At 38.0% G+C, this 16,871-nt stretch overlaps 1 long non-coding RNA gene across 1 annotated transcript; it reads right to left on the bottom strand.

The window, feature by feature from the left end:
- Window positions 1–12,704: 12,704 nt before the first annotated feature.
- Window positions 12,705–15,583, bottom strand: LOC121395409. The gene is made up of 3 exons (XR_005962463.1): window positions 15,392–15,583; window positions 14,699–14,728; window positions 12,705–12,906 (listed from the first exon to the last, which is right to left on the bottom strand). It is a non-coding gene; the product is annotated as an uncharacterized LOC121395409 (long non-coding RNA).
- Window positions 15,584–16,871: the final 1,288 nt, after the last annotated feature.

The raw sequence follows: 16,871 nt of genomic DNA, 5'->3' as shown, positions 1-16,871 counted from the left end.
TAATTAGGGTCTTCACCGTGTGCGATTCTGTTGCTAGGTGATACAGTGTAAAGCACAGACTATGCTTGCTTCAAAACACTGTAAAGGGAGTACATTTGGCACACAGTATGGAAGGAGTGCACACCTTAATAATGGGTTCCAGCAGCTCTTCAACTGAATCACATTTTTTTAATAGTTTAGTAAATAGTTCAGGACACAGGGAGAGGCAGCCAAACTCCACATGTTTTTTCTGTACCAGCTGAATAACTGAACTGAATAGCCTTAATTACCAACAGGCAGTCCCAGAACTTCTTTTGGAAGTATCAAAACTGTCTATTGGGGGAATGTAATATGTTTTGCCAGCGCAAAAAACCTGTGCAAAGACAGTTGCGAATGTTAGCCACCATGTTTGTGTCCTTTTGACTGATTTCAGACTTCAACAATTTCATCACAAAGTTTGTAACCAAATGGCTTTTGCGAACATTCACAGTGTTGTAATAAAATTTGCTCTATCACAAAGCGTTTTTTGAGACAAAATATTTAATGAAGCTCCAGAGCAGGTGTTAGCGCTAACTTTGCTTAGCCATAATGCACAATGCAAGACGCCATTTTAAATAACGCTTGCAACTTTTAATTACATTCTCTCTTATGAATTTATCACTAGTGATGGGCGAATTTGGGTCGTTTCCCACGTAATTCACGGCGAAAAATTTGCAAAACGGCGCAGTCTTTGTTGAAATGGCGCCGGCATAAAAAAAAACGGACGCCACCGTCCATTTTTTTTTGATGCCGGTGAATTTTCACAGTGGAATTTATTCACCGACAGCGAATCACGGGAATTTGCCGCAAATTTTGGCCTTGCGAATAAATTCACCCATCACTATTTATCACACTAAAGAAGCTATGCTGGTCACAACTGGTGGTGGCCATACACAGGACAATAAAAGCGGCTCTTTCCCTGCAGACCAAGTCAGCAAAATACTGACCTATGTATGGGAGCACCTGATGCATGGGCCTGCACAACATTGATTTGCATCTTTAACTGTTCTTTAATTTTTCTCGTGTCCTATTTATAAAGAATTTTGGTATCCATTTTAACCGAAATATCTCTGAAACCAGTTCAGATCAGGTTAATTTCCTATAATTTATTACTAGAAAAAAAAGATCAATATTCATTCAAGTGTTGAAATGCTATTAAAATAATGGCATCTCATTTTCATCTTACTATTGTACTTCCATGTGTTAAATGTTTCAACATCCCTCTGATGTGAAAATGTTTTGAAGCTTTATGAATGTACATTTTCCCACAAATTAAAGGATAATTTAAGTCCAATAAATTATTGTACTATTTGTTACACCTTTGGGTTGCGCCCAGATCAAAGAGGATCAAAATCTGACAACCCCAAAATCATGTAAAATCATATTGTTCTCACAGATTTAAGGGTCCACCTCATACTTTTAAAGCAAAGAAGTTCATCTTGTAGGGCAGCAGCAATTTAAAGACTAGGGAAATTCTGGTGTGCCTCTATATTTATTTTTAAAAATATGGATTGGAGAACAAAGTTGCTACTTCACCTTTTTTAATATCAGAAAGCAAGAAATCCCGATGGGTTCAAGGCTATGTAATTAATTCAGATGCATCTTGTATGGCTATTTAGAAACAGAATATGATATACTGTTCTTTACTAAACAGCCATTTAGTATCTGTATCTTTGCCACATTATCTTTTTAAAACTAGTCCTCCATATATGACACTGACCAAAACACCACTTAAGGTGGCCATACACGGGCCAATAAAAGCTGCCAACAGACCGAGTCGGCAGCTTATTGGCCCGTGTATGGGGCCCCCGACGGGCTACCCGGATCGAGATCTGGCCAAAAGTCAGCCAGATCCCGATTGGATGGGACTAAAAATGCCGTCGGATCGCGGCCTCATCTGTTCGTTGATGAGGTCCCGCGATCCGACCGCACGTTCCCATTCATTAGGATCCGATCGTTGGGCCCTAGGGGATATCGGAGAGAGATCCGCTCGTTTGTCGGATTTCTCCGTGCATGGCCACCTTTAGTGGGGATGAAGACAAAATAGGTCCTGAATGGATGCATCTAAATTGGCATAACTGAAAAAATAGCATTGTGAAATGTACATTCAGAATAAGGAAATGGCTAATTAATACTAAAATATCCACCTTAATAACACAGTGCCACAACAAAAAAAAAAAGGAAAGCTAGAGATTATAGCTATAGAGCTGTAGATATTCACTGTTCTAACCATACAATGTATTCTGAGTATGAACAGACTATTTAAGAAAATAGAAATAGAAAAATGTAGAATAATATTGGTGCCAGGAGGTACCAATACATGGTGATTGTTGATTTATGATGATTTAAAGTAGTACTATTAAACCTCATCCATTTAGCTGGTTGACAATTATGGGAGAGTGAGTTCACATAATCCGGGGAGCAGACAGTTTTGACAACCCTGCCTAAAAGGATTAATGTCTAATTATAATGACATTATTTATCATTAAACAGTTTTATGAAAATAAAGCAGCAATAAGCAGAACAATTTTGTTTTAAACCGAACCTCTCATGTACATATTCAGAAATAATTAAATATATATATATGTGTATATATATATATATACACATATATATATAAAACGACCATTTAATTGCATAGTGTTTCCACTAGAGGGATACAGATTATCACTTTTTTAAATTTGCCTGTTCATTCTACCTTATAAACTATTTTAGACATCACAACATTACAATGACAAGTGTCTCATTGATTTTTTATAATATTATACAGCATTGGCTGGTAGGCCAAATTTATTCCTTTGTTACATCTCACGATGTGCACATTTTCTTTGACTCTGCTGCCCAAGACAGAAATTCGATTAAAGTGTCCTTACTAGTAGGAGGATGTACAAAATCATATACATGCAAGGAAAAGCAATTTTTGAATAGAAAGTCCAAAATAGTCAGTGTATTCTGGCATCTTAATAATTAAACTGGAAGGGGAAAGTACTTTTACCTATACCATGCTGGCAAACTGTGTTAATGCCATGTAGGACTTTTTAGGACAATCATAATAATTTGAAACAAAAACAAGTTATGTGAATGTTGTGTTGTAGCCATGGGGGCAGCTATTCAAGGTGAATAGGGCAAAAAGGCATATGTTAATAAACAGATTTCATGAATGGCTCTTCTACATTAGAACTTATACTGTGATAGTGAACCCAATGGCATAGGGTACTGTTTGTAAAGCTGAAAAGTTCTGGGCTTCCTGCTGTAGTATCCAATTCCACACAGAATTGGCCCTCCTGTAATGCCCAAGGAATCAGGCATAAGTGGGAGTAGCAAGGAGGAGAATGTTTATTTCAGTGCAAGCAGTACATTAGTGTCAGCTACCATGTAAGTAGTATGGACATGTAACATAATTCACTATTCTCTGGAGAAGCATGATAAAGCATGGGTTTAAGAATGGGTTTTGGTTGGTATCAGTGCATAAGTATCACAAGAATGTGCAGGTGTCATTATGTAACATGTCTGAGCATGCAGGCCAAGCAGGGTGCAAAGTGAATTTGAACATTAAAGCAAGAAGCAATCTGACTCATAAACAAATGGTGGGGCAGTGTAAAGTGAAAATAACAGAGGAGAGCCTTCATGTTTTTCACATTTTGTCCCCAATCCAGCCAGCAGTGCCTAGTGGTAGATTGTAAGGGCAGGGCTGCCTTGTACACGTGGGCATTGCCTACATTTTAATTGGAGGTGCTGAGCTCAGGCATGTCCTCAGTGCAAGTGTTTTCTGAATGATCACTAAATTCTGAATTAAACCATACTGCTAAAGAAAGTATGAAATACTAAATGAACTGCAAACTATAATGCACTCTCAATGTTAACAGGATACATCATTCAGTAGAATGCTGTGATTTGCTTTAAAGAAATGGATCGCTGATGGTTAATCTGTAAGCATTTAGAATATAATTGCACAGTGTTTGTTGTATGACTTTATACTTTATACCTTTGTGTAAAAAGGTAATTTTTCCTTTTGCCAATATAAAACTGCTAACATATATTTAATGTTGTAAACCCTGTCAAAGTTTTTTATAGAATGGCAAGTCCCAGACTTGCATTTAATATGAATCTGAATCATGCTCTTCTTCCCTCTCTTTCATGACAATTTGCAATATAGTATTTTATGCTCTCTTAATCACAATGCTGGCTCAGTGCTCAAATCAAAGAAGTTTTTGGTTATTCATCTTGCAATTAAACATTTTGTAATTCCTGCTATTACTCCCAAACGTGTGTGCATTTATATGTTGTGTTGGCAATGATGCACACCAAATAAAAATTCTCATAGTATGACAAGTCCTAACCACCTATTGCATTTAATATGAATCTGAATCATGCTCTTCTTCCCTCATTTTTCATGACATTTCAACCATAGATAGAGTAGTGGATGAAGTACTGGATCAAGGAAGTTTTTGGTTATTCCTCTTGCAATTAAGTATTTTGTAATTAGGGCTGTTGTACTTCTAGTAGTGTAACAATACTACAGAGACATGAACACTATTGGCACATATCTTTAATTTAGTTTGTTGTTTTAAAGCACAATAGATCAGTAGTATATTATGACATAGTACAGTATGTATAAAAAGTAATCTGATTGAATCGGTTAATTACATTTAAAATGCAGTTGCTTTAAATGTTGTTATCTTTCTTCAGGGGGCTGATTCACTAACTTCGAGTGAAGGATTCGAAGTAAAAAAACTTCGAATTTTTGTGCTCCTCGACTATCGAATTGTCGTAAATTCGCCTGAATAGAATGATTCGAATAGATTGAGCGCAAAAACGCTGCAACTATTCGCCATTCGATATTCGAAGTACTGGATCGAGCGCAAAAACGATGCGACTATTCGCCCATTCAATAGTCGAAGTACTGTCTCTTTTAAAAATACTTCGACTGCCTACTTCGCCGCCTAAAACCTACCGAATTGCTTTAAAAGCCTATGGGAAAGTCCCATAGGCTTGTTTTCCAAGTTTTTGATCAAATAAAAAGGCATCCGAACGAATGATAATCCTTCGATCGAATATTCGATCGAGCGCCTATTCGCCTGGCGAATATTCGCCAATTCGACTATTCGCCGGCGCGTAAATTCGCCCGAATTGCCTATTCGATTCTATTCCCCAGTCGAATTTCGAGGGATTTAACCCCTCGAAATTCGACCCTTGATGAATTTGCCCCCAATTGTTCAATTGTTTTTCTAGTAGTTACAGAATCTAGCACAAAATTTTAAAAGGGTAGTTTACCGTTAAATTAACTTTTACAGTAATATTGTGATAAATTGCATCAATACATCACTGACTGCATTTGTCAGTGCTGTATTTGGGGGGAAATGGGGGAGGCATTTAGGCATCTTCCCTCCCACCCCTATCATGTTCCCTAACTTGCATTCAGACACACAATTAAAGGAGGTATTATGGATAGGGCTTCCTTGCACCTACCAATTCTGATCTCTGTGACACCTTGCTTGCATTTCTATACAGAATTTAAATAAATTAATCTTTTCTTTTTACTTAATTAATTACTTCTATAAACTTCATTAGCCTGGTTTCACATACATCACTTTTGAGATTGTCTAAGATCAGCTTCAGAACTACAGTATTGTAGTCCCCCTCACTTATGCTATTTTTGTCGAAAGTGTGGCAGAAGTGTGGTGAACACAACAAGTTCAGGGTAGGGTTGGGAGGCTGAATGGGGGTGGGGCAGTGGCATAACTGCAAACGCCTGGCCTCCCTGAAGATTTTTTTTGAAGGGAACCCAGTCACTTGTAATTATGCCATTGCTTAAGATCTTAAGGCAAGACTCCCATTGTTGATTTGATAATTTTATATGTTCTGAACATATTGTATTTTCATTGCCATTTTGTATTATAAATTCTACATTAATAAATGCTTAACTATTATAGCACTTAAAACAAAGTAGGTAATTAAATTAAAAAAAAACATTTGCAGTAGTGATGAGGGAATCTGAGGCTCATTGACTTCAAGGCGTTTCATGAATTTTTCACAGTTTCGCAATTTTTTTCACTGTTTCAGCGAAGGGAAACAGCAAGAAATTTGTGAAATACCTTAAAGTCAATGGGCATCAATTTTTCTTGTTCCAAATGCATTTAAGTCAATGGCCATTTTTTCTTATGGCGACTTTTTTTTTCTCTGCGACTTTTTTTTGTTCAAATGCAAAAAGTCAATGGGCATTTTTCTTATGGTGACTTTTTTGTCCAAATGCATTAAAGTCAATGGGTGTTGAAGTTGAAGTCCTTAAGCCATGAAAAGACCCAAAGCTACAAAAGGAGCCAAAGGAAACCAAAGAAGCTGAAGAAGTACCTAAGGTAAGTTCCACTGAATACCAATGTTTATTATTTTATTGAGCTCCTGCCCACCAATGTTTTTAAAAAATATTTTATGGGGCCCCTGACCACAAATGTTTTTGTAAAAACTTTTATGGGGGGCCCTGGCAGCAATTTTTTTAATGTATGGGGGACCCTGACTACCAAGGATTTTTTTTAAGCTTGTCGGGGAGCATGAACACCAATGTTTTTTTTAAAAAAAAACTTATGTGGGACCCTGACTGGCAATTGTTTTTTTTCAATTTGTTTTTTTATTGAGAAAATTTTACAACATCTTGAAAAATAGCATATTTATACACAGTGACACCATTAGAAGAACAAAATAGTATATGGTCAGTGGCATGAGTACGGAGGTTTTGATGGATTCATCGATACTATACATGTTAAGGAGTTCTCGGATTCTGAAGTAATGGTCCAGAAGAGCAGCCATGACCCTCCCAAGTGAATCCAAGATACAAGATTAAATCACAATTCCTCCACCTATAGAGGAAGCAACCTTGTGTCTACTGTGTGTTGAAAATGTTTAGAACCAGAAAAGAAAGAGGTGGCAAAAGAGAGGGAGAAAAGGTTTAGAGGGTTCCTAACATGGATCAGTGGGTTTGTCATTTTGTTGGTAGTGGTACATACTTGACTATCTCTCACAAATTGAGATATGAGGGAAGAAAGATCCAGCTCCGGAGGCGAGGTATACCTGGAAGATATTGATTTTGGTTCGATGTGGAACCCAAGTGTTTCTTATTAGTATGAATGTAGAAGGTGGTCCTATCACATTGAGGTTTTGGCTTGGGTATACACCACTCAGAGGTCACTAATTCTCTAGCCATATGGTTTTGAATTGGTCTTTTCCATAAATTGGAACCAATAGTACAATTTCTTTGTGAACTGTGTCGTATCCTTTTCTTAAGTTCCTCAAATTTCTGGATCTCCTTTACCCTGACCAGCCATTCCTTGATAGTAGGGCTTAGTGTAGATTTCCAGTGGAGGGGAATTAATGCTTTTGATGCGTCTAGCAGAATGGGTGTAAGGGATTTCCGATAGCCTTTCAGTGAGTGGACAGTGTCGTCTCATAAAAGAGCTAATGCAGTATTGAGAATGCTATCGCCCATAAGCGTTTCAATAGTATCACGGATAGAGGTCCAATAGTCACTGAGGGAAGGGCAGGAGTGAAAAATATGAGTGAGCGTCCCTGGGTGTTTTTTACATCTCCAGCATAGAGGGGAAGCAGAGGTGAATATTTTGGCTAATTTGGTCGGGTTACGGTACTATTGTGTTAGCAATTTGTAATTGAGTTCCTGTAGCTTTGTGCATCTAGAGGTTTTATGAGTTAGTTTTATTATTTTATTCCAGTTCTCGGTTGCTATGGGTTTGCCTAATTCCATCTCCCATTTTTCCTTCAATTTCGGTAATGGGTCGGGTCGAAGTTGTTGAATGAGCTTACAGATAAGCCTCTCGGGGGTGCCGCTTTCGATAGCCATATGCACTCAATAGGTGTCGGGTCTGGTCTTACATTATTATGAGGGAAGTAGGAATGAATAAAGTGTGTGATTTGTCTGTATTTAAATCGGTCTAGATCCATGATCGGGCGGTTTGGTATCAAATCTTTCAGTGTTTTAAGGGTATTGCCTCCACAGAAGGAGGAGGATCCTTCGTGGAGGTCAATACCCCATCCTTTGTAGTTGCTAAGATCTAGGCCTGGGGTGAAAGAGGGATTTCCGATGACCGGGGTATGTAGTGTTGGTTAATTTAACCATTTCCCAGATTTAGTAAGAGAGTCCCAAATTTGAAGGGTATATGTAAGCTTGGTATCGCCTTTATCTGAAATTACTCTATTTTGCGGTGAGAGCCACTGGAGTGCCCATAATGGGGACACTGATGAATTTTGTTCAACTCTTACCCACAGTTTATTATGTCTATGAAATGCCCAATCTAAGCATCTAATCACAATTGTAGCTCTATGGTATGTGTCCCAGTCTGAAAGACTCAGACCTCCCTGGTCTTTAGGGGCCTTAGCGTAGATCTAGCTATCCGCGGTGTTTTATTGGCCCAGATGAATTTGGTGGTGAGTGAAGTCAGTTCCTTGAGCGTACCAGGAGTTGGGGGATATAGAAGAGACTGGGAAATATATAGGAATCGGGGTAAAATATTCATTTTGAGAATATTGACTTTGCCTATCCATGAGAATGAAGGTTGTTGCCAGTTTTTAAGGTCTTGCTTAACTGCTAGCAGGAAGTCTTAGTAGTTCCGTTTCACTGTAGTTTTTAAATCTGGAAATATCTTGATTCCTAGGTAGGTGTATGCAGATGTTGTGCTTTTTATGGGAAAGTTAGACATTAGGTCCGTATATTCCGGGACAGGGATCGATAAGTTTTGGGCAACTGACTTGGATAAATTAATTTAAAATCACTTTCCGAAGTTCAGCCATAAGATTGGGAAGGGAAATTCTAGGTTGTTTAACAAATATGAGCAGATCATCAGCAAATGCTGCTGTTTTGCGTATTGTTTTTCCACTTTGTATCCCTTGTATATTGGGGTTTAGGCTTATCCTATTGAGAAGGCTTTCTGTGGAGAGAACAAATAAGATTGGGGAGAGTCGACAACCTTGGCTCGTTCCGTTTTTTATTTGTATGGGGACTGAAAGGTGACCGTTGACCAGTATTCTGGAGGGTTGGGTGTATAGAGTTGTAATCCAGCGAAATTTTGGGCCTAAAGTGGCATGTAGGAATGACCAGTCAAGTCTATCAAAGGCTTTTTCCGCATCCAGGGAGAGAAGCATGAGAGGGATGTTCTTATGTTTACAATAATGTGTAATGCTGAAGAGCCTATTGAGATTATCTCTTTCTTCCCTCCCTGGAATAAAGCCCACTTGTGCTGGAGATATTATGGTGGAAACGATCTGTGTTAATCTATTGGCAAGGACTTTTGCGTAAAGTTTAATGTCATTGTTCAAAAGGGAAATGGGTCTGTAGCTTCCAGGGTCTGCAGGGTCCTTGCCCTTTTTATGAATAAGAGAGATGTGGGCTTCTAAGGCTTCAGGGGGTACTGCAGCAGTTGGGGAGATGGAATTAGCGGCCTCTAGTAGGTGGGGCAGGAGCTGATCTCTTAGTTCCTTGTAATATGATTTGACGAGGCCATCGGGCCTGGGGCTTTACCTGATTTAGCTGTTTTGAGGGCTAGTAGGAATTCCTCTATGGTTAAGGGAGAGTCTAAGATATACTTTTCATCTTCTGTGATCTTGGGTAGGGCTGCCTCTGCAATATAGTCTTTACGTGCTTGGAGGTGAGGTGGTGGATATTTGGGGGGACAATGAATTTGGTAGAGCTTGGTGTAAAAGTGTGTGAAGGTGTCAGCTGTATCTGTGATAGAGATCGCCAAAGTACCTCCAGGTTTTCTCAGTTTGGTGATGTGATTCCTGAGTTGTTTTTTCCTGAGAGCAGAAGTGAGTATGCGACTGCATTTGTTGCCATGTTCGAAATACAGCAATTTACATAATTCTATTGCTCTGTTGTGATAAGAGTAGTGGAGATCTCGTAGTTGTTGTCTAGCTATGGTTAGGTCTTTGAGGACCAGATTGAGGTGGGATTGTTTGTGTTGGCTCTCTAAATTGTGGATTTTCGTTATGAGTTTTTGAGTTTTGGTTAAGTGGCTTGCTTTTTTCCTGCCACCGTGTTTAATCAAGTCTCCCCGAATGACACATTTGTGGGCCATCCAAATCTAAAGGCATTCAGTTTTATTTTCAGAAAAAAAGTGTTTTAGGGATTGGGTAATATGCTGTTTAATGGTCGCATCTCGGAGGAGAGATTCATTTAGTTTCCAGTGTGTAGATTTTCTGAGTGGGGTATGTCTTTTAAGATTACAGGTTATGGGGGCATGGTCGGACCAGGATATTACATCTATGTGTGCTTTTTTAAGATTTGGGAGTTCCCGATGGCTAATCAATATATAGTCTAGTCTACTATAGACTTGGTGGGGTTGAGAGTAGTAAGTTTAGTCACGGGCATTTGGGTTAATCAGCCGCCATGTATCCATGAGAGTTTGTTGTCTCAATTGGGACTTGATCGCCTCTAGTTTTTTTTATGTGATATGCTGGAATGACCCGACGAGGAATCATTGGTGGTTTCTAAAGTAACATTCAGGTCACCTCCGATTATCACCGTGCCTGCTGCTAGCTCAGATAGTGCCTTAAGGGTTGCAAGAAGGGCTTGGTGTTGATATGTAGGTGGGAGGTATACTGAAGCTAGTGTGTAGGTAACATTTTGTTTTGATTTATATTAAATCTGCCTAGGGAATCAGTTTTAGTCTCCTGAATAGAGAAACGTAATGAGTCAGCAATTAAGATCATGGTCCCCCTGGTCTTGGAGGTCAAGGGCAGGCTATGTCTAAGCAGTTGGAAACCCCGAAATCTGAGGAATGGAACATTTTGTCTTTTGAAATGAGATTCTTGCACAAACATAATGTTTACCTTAAGGCGTTTCATATCTCTGAGCAGATTATGGTGTTTGAGTGGTGTATTCAGGCCCCTAACATTCAATGAGCCGATGGTTAGATCACCCATTTGTTCTGAATTGTGGTGTCTGGCTGAGATGACCTCGCCTCCGGAGATGAGCTCCCTTATGGTGTTTCTTGTGGGAATGTTGCCAAGATTGTAAGGGAATTGGGTCTAGGAAATCCCCATTGTATGCCATTTCTTTCCAACCTTGTAGATCGGGCAACGGTAAGTCCAGTAAGGCACAGAACGCCTCTACTTCATCCGGTTCCTGCAGGCTATATTGTTTGCCATTCTTGGTGGCTATTAAGGTGAAAGGGAAGCCCCATCTGTAAGTGATGCTCTTGCTCCTAAGAACCGTGCTGAGGGGTTTCAGCAATCATCTTTGTTGAATAGTGAGCCAGGCTAGGTCTTGAAATACAGATACCTCATAGTCCCCAAATATGTAGGTCTCCGTATTGCACATTTCCCATATTTGACATTTTTAGCGCTGGTGTCGGTATTTTCACTGTGGTGTGGGATGGGCGGGATCCGTGGTGGGGCTTGGTCAGGATCTTGGATGGGTGGGAACCAGGGGGCCCAGAAAATTTTGCTGTATGGGGCCCTGTGATTTCTGATGTCGGCCCTGCCTGTGCTCAATTTACTTTTTGCTTATTGCTTTAAATGTCTATATTTCATGCACTAAACAAGCCAAATAATGAAATTCAATCAACTTTCACTTTCTAGTTTCCTGGTTCTACTGAGCCACAAATAAGTTGGTATAATAAGCTGCTCCCTACATCAAAGGCCAAGAAAGAATACTGCTTAGAACAGGCAGAATTCATTGTCAACATTCCTATCTACTATGCTTATGCTGAGCAAATGTGCAGATAAATACTTTATCTTTTTCTACCTCATCCAGCATTATATGCCAGATAATTTTGTATGTGTATATGGACAAAGCTCAGTAACTGATAGCAACCAGCAATCAGCTTCACCCATTATCATACTTACCAGTGTAAAGTTATTTTTATATTTTAAACCACAAGTTGCTGCAAAGTGTTGCGTATAGAAGGGGTAATTGACCAAAACACCAAAAATTACCAACATTACCAAACTTTTTGCAAGAGGTAAAAAATACATTCACTTGAGGGCATACAATTTAAAAGAATGGATAAAAGGTGAAAAGAAATATGGGGCTGTACTAGTATTGTACAAAAAATGAATGGCAGACCAACTGCACCTAACTTTGTGAAAGTATCTTGGAAGGAATTTTAGAGTAAGACTGTACAAGGAATTGTATACTATGCTGAAATTCTATAAAATAAAAAATTGAAGATTAACTTATTTGAAGGGGAGACACATTTCTCATATTTACCCAGGGTTAGGTTAAACAGTTTGGCAAAATATGACCATACTCAGCCACTGTCAGACAGTGTTAGGTGGTTGGCAGTTTTGACAGACAATCATCTATTTCATCTTCCTTTCCTGGCAGAAAATGTACAAGGTCCTGAGGCTCCCCCCCCCCCCACATGGGAGTCTGTTGTTCCATTCTTAATAATAGATTTGTCATTGGCATCTCATAACAATAGGGAAATTACTTAAAACTGTTCCATAAATGTTCATTTATAATGTGCATTTTGTTTATGCAATGTGTAAAAAAAATATGCTTTCTTTTTATTTAAACATTCTATTATTTTTTCTTTGTAGGGTTCACATCATAAATGTAAAGTTTATTTAAGTGACTCTGAGAATTAATTGTTGTTGTATAGGCAAGTACTATGTCATCCTTTTCTACCTTTAATTAGCATAGTGTGACAAAAAATAAAAGTTAAAAAGTGAAACAATAGTTAAACGATGAATTATTTTATTGATAGAATAGAATGCAATTGATACATTTTAAGAGTCAGACTTTAATATTGGTAATTTTTTGTAGGTACAGGAAGATGTAAAGTATGTCGATTATTGCCTCTTCATAGCAGGCAGTCCATAAGTTGTGCCATTGCTTCTTTCAGTGTTGACCTCCATGGGTCTGGTGTTGCTTACATGGATCTAATTAAAAAAAATAAGACAAAGATAAATCCCGTGTAAGATTAACTGAAATTCCAATAATGTGCCTGCCCTTTACATACAAACATATGTCAAAAGACAAATTAAAATGGCCAATAATATAGGAGAATTTCAATGTAAATCTTTATGTAAAGGGTTATGCTGGGCCAAAAGTTCCACTGTTTGTCAGATGCCATGTGTATTTTCATATACAGTAAATATGCGATAATATGTGGGCTTTTTTTCCTTTTTAAAACTTGTTATAATATTTCAGGGCTGTCCATCTGGAGGCCCTCAAGTCACACATGGCCCTGTAAGTAATTTTTATTGGCTCCTCTATGGCTCCAAAGACTTATCTGCATTCCAACCTATGAATTTGTGATATGTTAAATATAGTGGTTGAAAAACACTACTTTTGGTGGTGGAGTCTTTTTAAGTGGTTGAAAAACACTACTTTGGGTGGTGGAGTCTTTTTTTTTTTTGCTTATGTACATATGGTCTCATTGAAAACTGACATAATACGAATTCTAGCCAATACATTCTTACCTCTGTGTTCAATCAAAGAGTACCATATGGACTTACCCCCTTGTTTTTAGAACACAGGGCAGTCAATCTACCTGTGATCCTTAATATTTATTGTACAACCTTGGAAGATTTCCACTACTTTGCAATAACACATGAGAATTTTCTGCTCATTATTAATTTGACCCTAAAGCTGGCCACAGAGGCAAAGATATAGTCATACGAAACAAAGATTTGTGCAATTTTCAGACCATGTGTGGAGTCTCCCGACATTTTTTGTACCATGGCAATCGGTCCTTTAGTCAATTGGACAGGTTAACAGATTTATATTGTCTATGGATAAGATCTCTACATGCATTTCTCAATGGGAGATTGTCACAGCTATGTCTGTCAATTCATGGCCAGAACATTGTTTGATTTGTTTTTTTACTGCATTATTTAATCTGAATGGTTAGTAGTAGATTGTTAGACTTAACCGAACGATCGTTCATGGCACACAGAATAAAATCTGTGCATCTATCTTAAGTCTAGCTTAAGTCGGTATCAGGTGGTGTTGTTATATGGGTAAGGTCTAATGTTTCTGTGGCCTCCTTCTTAATATGCTGTGTGTTTTTTTATCTTTTAAAAGACCAAATACAACATATTGTAGATTGATGTGTAAGGTATGTTAAGGTTGTAGCACCCCACACCTGTCCCTTTAATGAAAGTCATGTTCTTTTGAAAATGGGTGTTCAGCTGGGCAATCTATCTCCTTTAAAAGCCATAAGCAAGGGAGGACTAAGCCTGTGTAACCAATGCTTTGGTCTTGTCAGTCTCTCTTCTTATAAAGCTAATGGTAATGGAGAATCAATCCTGTGACTGAGACCAGTGCCCAAGTCAGGAGACATGTATCCAGATAAATGCTACCATGTAGGGAAGTGGCAGCCTATGAAAAATATGACTGGAGATAAATATCTAGGACCACCATATGGGTATTTAAGTTAATGTGGTATGGTGTGGTATGGTGGCTTGCCATTTCTGATCATAATTTCACAACTAAAACCCCCTGTTTTTGAAAGTATATGCACTTGCACAGATACAAAATATTAATGAAAAGAGGAATGTGCTTTTATCAATCCCCTTTCTTTTATATGTTTTTTTTAGACATTACCAATAAGTGCTTTTTTTTGCAAAAGTTAAGACATTTCTTGCCTCAAACTCCGTCTAGTTTACATTGTCTTTATGCTTATGTTTTGCAAATAATTTTATATCTGTCTCATTAAAAGATCAGTACCTGGGCATTGTGGGACTGGCTTGGGGCAAGCTGAAAAACAAAAGAAAAAAAGATTGTTACTCAGCGGAAGCATCACATAATAAAAGAATCTGAAGTTTCAGAAAAACGGAATAGTCAGGGACATGCAATAAATTCTTCAATTACACTGCTCACAAATGATTTTAGGTTGTGTCTTTGCCAAGCAGGATCTCACTTCCTAATTTGTTGCTATTTTACACTTAGCATTGCACTATTTCTCCCAGACTAAACTTAATTTTATATAATGCTTCTATTAAGACATTACTTCATACCATTCAGTACATTATATTAAAATACATAGATAGGTTTATGTGTTACTCAGTAAAACATTAGCTTTTCTATGAGATTAATTAGACTATGCTGTTTTATATATGTTATGATGTCTACTAGTATTACATGTACAGAGCACATCTAGATGAACTCTTATATTCCAGCTTAATAATGCCAAAGATTTAAATGCACTTTTATCTATCAGGTAAAGAAAGAGTGGAATACAATCTGCTCTGAACATCATTTAACAAACATGCATTGTCAACTGAAACTGAATATTTTAACTGAATATTTCAAATAAATAATTTAGTAAAGAGCATTTTAGTGTATTTCATAATACATACACATTTGAAATAACAATAAACAGAGGCTTCTAAGGAGAATAGCAAAAAGCATTATACTTACGATCCTGACACTTCGGTGGAGGGCATGGGTTACAGGGCTGTGGAGGGCATGGATTGCAGGGCTGTGGTGGGGTTTGCTCTTGGCATTTCTTTTGTTGACCTTTAACTCCAGACATGGTTTGAAGTGTTTAAAGCAAAAGGATTGCAAGTCTCTAAAATGAAGTCTTAGATGGTCTGATTGCTACTCAGCTGTTAGTGCTGAATGTATTTATACAGAGTTGAAGGAAAGCAGTATGCAAATTAGAAACCAGGATATTCCTTGTCATGATTGGAAAACTAATTGAATAGTTCTAAATATGGAAAAGAATAAGAATAATTTGAATATAATTGTTTTGTTATTTCTCTTTAGGCCAAGGTGTGTCTTTAATGAAGGGTGTGTTCTTTGTATGCAGTTTAGGTGTGGAAAGAAATCATTAGTGTCAAAAGAATGCTTGCATAAATGGGGCAATCTGGATACAAAAAGCAAATTGAACAATTTTAAATAGTTTTTAGCTGCGCTCCCCTTATTTTCCAGTTTCATGCGTTTAGCCACAGGGGAGTGCAGGAGTGGACGCACTGAATTCTTTTCAATGGGGCTATACTCACACAGACGAAGGGACACAGTTGGGATGCAGCATGTTGCATTGTTCCTGTGTTCGGCGCTTACATGCGTCTGTGTGAGTACAGCCCCATTGAAAAGAATTCAGTGCATCTACTCCTGCGCTCCCCTGCAGCTGAACGCATGAAACCAGAACTTAGGGGAGCACAGCTAAAAACGCTCGTCTTTAAGAGCCCTAAAGCATGCCTTTTCCCAGTAAGGAAAGGCGCATTTTTGGAAAATCCAGGTCTGAAGCATTTCAAATAATACTTGTAGTAGAAATGAGGGCCTTCATTGATCTAAAAAGATGCAATAGTGGAGATATATATTTATGTTAAATGAATATTGCAATGTCACAGGGGACAAGAGTAAGAATAGATTCCTATAAGGCTTGGTTACCTCTAGATCAACTATCCAACTGTAAGACTGGCCTAATTTACTCTTTAGCAAAATAATGTGATTTGTACTTATTCACTCTGTATCCCCTTTGGTGAAGAAAATGCCAGTAGAGCATTTTAAATTAGTAGATTTTTATTCATAAAGTCATTTATTCTGTTGAACAATGGAAGAGTCAGTCAACATGAGCAATCAAGCGCCTTGGCACTACTGTTGTATTTTAGCAGCAATATTTCTTCCGACTTATAATCATTATGTGGGCAGTTGCCCAAGGAAGAAAAAAAGAGGGCATGAGATTACACTGTCATCAAATAGAGCAAATTTCTTACTGAGAGGAATTCAAGGGCTAATTGCCTATAAATCCCATAATGCCTATAAATCATATTAAGCTAATTTGTGACAAAACAAATACAAAGAACACCAGCAGTGATTAGCTAAGCAGTGGAAACTATTCATATTTTTAGCTCTATATTTTACTTTTTATGGCCAAAAGAAAACAAGCAATCTT

Source organism: Xenopus laevis, chromosome 7L, assembly GCF_017654675.1.
Source record: "Xenopus laevis strain J_2021 chromosome 7L, Xenopus_laevis_v10.1, whole genome shotgun sequence".
NCBI classification, from domain to species: domain Eukaryota; kingdom Metazoa; phylum Chordata; class Amphibia; order Anura; family Pipidae; genus Xenopus; species Xenopus laevis.
Note: the sequence above shows the minus strand (reverse complement) of the source record. Positions and strands in the feature narration are given on the sequence as shown.